Raw genomic sequence first — 6,307 nt, forward strand, 5'->3', positions numbered from 1 at the left:
GAAAGAAATTGGTTAAACTACAGTCAATCATTACCTGCAACAGCACAGAATATATCTTGCTTGATTTAAGTCTAGCTCTCTGTACTTGAACATTAACAAAGTGTGGAGCACCAGACAGGGATGAAAGCAATTCCTGTCCATTGCAACCCCCTGAACTTCAGTGAAGCCATATTTCCCCTCAGCATCCGCGGGAAGAGGGATTTACTTCATCTTAGCGATTGGAAACTTGAGCCATTTGTCTCAGCTGCTTATCTAGACCATCTCTGCAGTCAGCGGAGAGACACGCACGTTCAGAAAGTGCCTGTCTTGGCCTTTTGGTGGGTTGAATTGCCCTCAGGACGTGCTTCTGTCCCCGCTGACTGAAGGACTGTAGTCTCAGGGCAGGGTTGGAGGTTGAATGCCATGCTAGATGTCAGCACAACTTGCTGTTCAATTATGAGAAGGGGACCTGGGAATCATCAAAGGCAGGATGCCAAGATGACAAACACAACCCTCACCATTGCCCACCTTTCTGGAGCCCTCTCAAGGATTCTTTGGAGCACATGTTCTCGAAGATCACTCCTGCTCCTCCCTGTGTCACAGCAAGGCCCACATTGTCCACCTCTGCTGAGGGGATGCTGGTCTTTCTCTTTCTCCGTGATCTACTTTGCAGAAGGAGCTTGGGCAGTGCTGCTCCTAGGGCAGGGAAAGGCTGGGACAGGTCTCAGAGACCTCTTCCATGCAGTAACCTCTCAGTTAGTTGGTCAACTTGCTGTTGTCTCATAAGCTGGGTTTACGCTCAAGTGGTCCATTTAGACTCTCCTACACGTTCAGAAATCAGAGCTTTGGACAAGCTGCTTCACTTGGCTTTAAAACCCAGTTCACTGTTGCTGGTACTATGGAAACATGAAGCACTAGCAAAGTCGGGGGCTTCGTTTTGCAGACAGTTGGCTTTCCTTTTGCATTTACAGCAAAGACTCGGGATCCAGCCTGTTAAACTGAGCTTCTCAACTGGATTTCACTGAACACGAATTAAAATAGACATCTCAAATACTGTGAAGTGATTTATAGCATCTGACTCTACAGGCCTCTGAGATCCAGTTTGTATAACAGATGCTCTACATACACCAGCTAATCCCTGCCATTGACACCAGCTGAGGACTGTTGACTTCATTTCCCAGACATGATAATGGCATGCTCCCACTTCCCCAGACATTTTAGCCAAGGAATACAAAGCTCTCACCTAATGCTAATGAGTTAAGCAGCGTGACACTCCTTCAAGCAAGTTTGCCCAAATGTAAAACGAGGCATGAAGAACCTAAAAGACCTACTCGCATTCGCCCTGTGCAAACTGGGATTGAACTGGAAATGCCACCTACCTTGTCCCTAGCTGTTAGGAACTGCCTCATCTAAAGTAACACAACTACACACAAAAACATAGCTCTCCATTTGGGTTTTTTGTTTGGTTGGTTTTTATGGTAATGCTATGAACCTTTAGGAGGAGGGTCACTTTTTGTCTGCTAAGGTCTTCTGCAGTTGTAGCTAGCAAGGACTTGGCATACTGGAACGCCAAGCTGAGTCATTTCTTCTTAGGTTTCTTCTCAGGATGACACACGTAGTTTTGCTTCTGAGATGCATAAACCATCTGGGGACTCAAGACAGTGCTGGCTTTGAGGACAAAAGAGAGGAGAAAGAGGACTTGAGCTTTCTCTTGAGATCTAAGCTTTGTGTCAGGCAGGAGATGATTTGTATGACTTCAAGAAATTCCCCATTTGAGAAGTCAGAGCAATTAAATCTGTAGTTCCTCTTAATTAAATGGAGCACTCAGAAACATGGGTGCTACCTCTCCATCGGTGCAGCCAATGATTAAAATGGTACAGTTTAAACGAAAAGACACATTAACCCGGGTGATTCCTCTCTGATCACAGTGAAGGTTCCCAAGTCGGATTGTGAGAAATCTGTGTGGTCTGTACAACAGATGGAAGTCTCTCTCTTGCTGTAGTCTCTCCGGCGAGGGATGGCAAGTGCAAGGAGGCTGTTCTCCATGCTTGTTTGACCCTATGCCTTCTTACTGCCGTGGGAGAGTTGGAATGTTAGAAAACTCGACCATGGGAGACAGTGTATCTGCGCACTTGCGCATCATCCTGACAAACACTTAAGCATAGGCTTAGCTTTAGCTGTGGCATGTGGATTTTATCAAGCTAAATAGAGCTGCTCACCTAGAATGATAGAAGATGCAGTTGGAAAGGACCTCGAGAGGAGGCCCAAATCTAACTTCTTCCATCTTACCTCAAGGCAGGATCATCAACTTCCGAATCAAGTACTTGTATAGCCTGTTTTTTCAGTCCTCCCAACAATGAGTTTCCTCGTCCTCCAAAGGCAGCCTGTCCTGTGGTACTTACTGTGTTTCAGTCCTTAGGTGGCTTGGGACCAGATTCAAAGAAATTGTAGGGTATTACATTTCAGAGAGTAATTTTATGAGTGGTTTTACTCAGTCACTTATTTCACATGGGAACAAGGCTCTAAGTATTGGTGGTTCAAAACCATTAAAGTGTAGGGGTATTTTTTTCTGAGTGCCCTGCACTTACCTTTATCTGAAGGTACAGTGAACATCAGAAAAAAGTAGCATTTATATCTAAAATGAATACAACAAACATAGGCATAAACTTAGTAATGAGTTCTCTCCATGTCTGGTAGTTTTCCACCAGCAGCTTCCTGGACTATACTCCAAAATTAAGTAAATCTAAGGAAGTTTTTAAAATGGGTGTGTTTAGAAAGAGGATAGCTAATGGTTTTTTATGACTTTCATGCAATATACACATTAATTTTGCAAGAAAGTTATTATGTAGAGAGGGTAGCAAATGCCATTTGAAGGAGAAAGGCACGTTACTTAATTCAAGTGAAATAGTTTTCACATTATCCTGCTGCATTACACGGTTACTATTAGGCACCCAAAAAATAGCAAATATTCACAAGAAAACTTCTTTGCATTGAGTTAGACTGGGACTTAATTACTGGTCAGAAATACATAAGGGAGACTGTGAGCCCTCCAGGCAGGACGTAAGCCCCTGCAGGTCCATATCTGTCATCAGGGTTCCTCCTTGGCACATGATGATGGAGGAGCAAAGCCACATCTCTGCCCTATCTCCTCCCTTTGGTAGGGGGTTGAGAGAGAGTAAACAGGCCTGAGGAGCACTGTGACTTGTGGCTGTGCCACCATCAGATCCTAAAATTGCACAGCACCTCGTCCGATGTGAAGGCAGACCCTTGGCTCCGCTGCAGTGATAGGACATTGTGCCACTCACTCAGGATTTAGCCCTTCCTAGTTTAGAGCTACAGCTACCCTTCCCTTGAGCTGAGCAACAGCACAGAGCAGTGGATTTCACTTCAGCTTCTAGTCAGTCTCTAGTCTGGGTGGCCCAGGTTTGGCTTTGACTGTAGACCCAAAAATGCAGATTTAACCCTTGCATGTTCAAGGAGACACTGTTCATTTAAATGGAGAGTGTGTTCTCTGTCCTTAACGCGTTGCAGCAAACTTTCTATTAGGAGGTGGCGAATGCTGGTGCAGATGGACCTGGAAAGGGCACTGACAGGACATCCCATCTAGGTGTTTTCCTGTCGGTGAGAGGCACCCCAGCCTTGGTCCTCCTGACTGCAGGAGCAGGTCTGTCACATGTGGTGTGGCAAGGAGAGGAGGTTGGGTTGATTGTCCTGATTTAGGCTGCGGTGGACAGGCTTAGGGATGCACCACAAGGACCTTCAGACAGCACTGCTTGCATGCCTTTTGAAGCGTTTTCCCAAGTCTTGATTCTCCTTTTAATCACTGTTTCTCATCCTGACCTGCTTCCCAAGTACACAGCCCATCCCTAGTCACTTTTCCACTCTGTGGTCCCTTCCCACAGGGGCAGAGGGCAGTGAAAGTCTGGAAATGGTACTGGTATAAAGCTGCAAGCAGAGGTATAAAGCATCACCATTTTTTAATGCCCAAAGCCAGACTTTGCTCAATTCAGGATTTGTCAAAGCATCTAGAAAATTACGCATTTATTATTTTCCACTTCTCCAAAGAAGCCACTGTTGGACTACATCCCTGTAGCGGGTGTTGGCCAGATCTTTCACAACGTTGTTTATAGCTCATTTTTAGGCTTGTTGCATGCAGCGAACGCTTGTGTTAGTTCAGGCAGCAGCAGGTGAAATACTGAAGAGAGAAAAAGATTGAAACTTCTGGAGGAGCACTCTGCAGTATTGTTGCTTAGCCATGCATGTGGTACATCTAAAAATAACAGCTAATGGAATGGGAAGCCAAGACGATCTGTGATTTATAATGGCTTTTTTCCTGGTTTATTGCTTGAGTGCCCTGCCCACTGAAATTTGACATTGCAGCCAGACTGCCATTAGATAATCAACGAATGCTCTTCTCTTCGTTGCTGTGTGGCCCTCTGAATTTCTTGGCACAAGCCATTCTTTTCTAATTTCATCCAGGCAAATTAGAAAGATGACTTCTAAACTAATCAAAGTGTTTTGTTCTCTTCCAGTGATAGCTATAAGGAGATACATATAGGCTGAGGACCAGTGTTAGAGATACACGTTTGAATCTGACCCAAATCTAAGAAATACGCTTTGGCTGGATTTATAGTTCAGTTTAAATATGAGTTTGCATTTTTGGTTTGCATCAAGAAACACAGCAATAATAAAATGTAGGTGTCCAGACTTTCTTCCTTTCCCATTTCAGAATTAATCCTTGAATTCTCTTTAGAAAAGCATTTTGTCACTAGTAAGAGAAAAACGTGAGCCTATTGATCTCTTTGTATATTTTTTACTTTTAAAGGCACAGTAGATCATACACTGAGAAAGTAATATTTTTTATGGTTTGTAGAAAATAAATCTGGTTTATCACTGCAATAAAAAAGGAGCCAGATGTTTAGAGGAACATGTTCCATATGGAAGAGGCTTAAAGTTGTGGAACTTGCTAAAACCATGCAAAGCTGCAATTACAGAGAAAACAGGAAGACAGCTTCCTCCCTGAACATACACTATTTCCCAAGGAGGAAGCGAGTCTTTTTTCTGTGCTCTTTGTTGATTTTGAAGCAGAGAGACAACTATTAAGTCATGACCATAAAAGGCTTATGCTGGCAATGACATCAGTGGTAAAACCACCCTCCTTCCCTCCCCACAACAACTCTAACTGCCCTTTTAAGAGACTTCTGCTTCCCCTATAAAAAGGTGGAGGGTGCATTGATTTCTTTGTTTTATGGCCAATGCATTATTTAATATAGGAATTCCGGCACTGTCCCTTTTATGAACGTATTTCCAGCTTTGCAGAAAGCTGAGGTGCCTACTAAATTTCCATGGAGTGGAATGAAGCTCCTCCTTAATTAGCTAATTTAATTTCACTTTATGACCCAAAGCCCCACTGTGCTGAGATGTGGCCTGCTGCATCCCCAAGCACGCCTTGCAGCTTTGCCCGCTGATCGGGAGGGCCGTCTGCCGGCTGGCTTAACCCAGCAATCAGCCAGCACCAAAAGTTTATCACCCGAAGAGCCATTTAACGGGAGGAGGAACAACGTGGTGCTATGCTGTGGAGAGTGTATAGTGGCATTTTGTTTTTCACGGGGACTGAAAGAGGTCTGTGTGCAACTGGAGGAGAGCAGTGGTGATCCCATAGCTTTCCGAGGACCTGTGTGCTCCTCTGCTGAACACTCCTGAGTGAGGTTGGATGCTGGTGTGTTCAGCACTTGGGATTTAATCCTAAACCCTGCAGCATTTTGCTCAAATCCATAGTGTGATTCCGTGAGAAACTGAGGATTTGAATTCCCAAATTGTGCTGAACTCCTCATCGTGCTGTGCTGGGTGTTGAAACCAGACAATGCTGCATCTGCACTTTACCTTTAAGTCAACATCTTGTTAGTATACTCTGCTGTTACCTAATCTGGAGGTGCCACAGGCTGGTGTGAGGACCAAAGGAAACCTACTAAATCCTGGCTCTGTAAACTGGAGTTGAATCTTGGCATTTACAAATTATGCTGTGAAGCATTTGATTTTTGCCCGTCATCGTAGCTGTAAGTTTGGAGCAGTAAAGGAAGTCAAAATATGACCTAAACATGATCTTTGTGCACCTATATCCCAAGAGAACAGGAAAAAAATCCGATATTGGTTGAGCTGCAGCTACTTTTGCTTTTCTCTATATTTTTCTGACTTCTGGGGCTCTATCCTTTGCTTTGTGAACGCTTGCAGTTGCCCATGCACTTGCTATCCAGCATTCCCGCTGGGTAGTTCTGAGTAGATGTTTGGAAGAGAAGCATTCTCCCACTTTTAACCCACACAGTGGGTA

The sequence above is a fragment of the Buceros rhinoceros genome, unplaced genomic scaffold (genome assembly GCF_000710305.1).
Source record: "Buceros rhinoceros silvestris isolate BGI_N320 unplaced genomic scaffold, ASM71030v1 scaffold5511, whole genome shotgun sequence".
Taxonomy (NCBI): Eukaryota; Metazoa; Chordata; class Aves; order Bucerotiformes; family Bucerotidae; genus Buceros; species Buceros rhinoceros.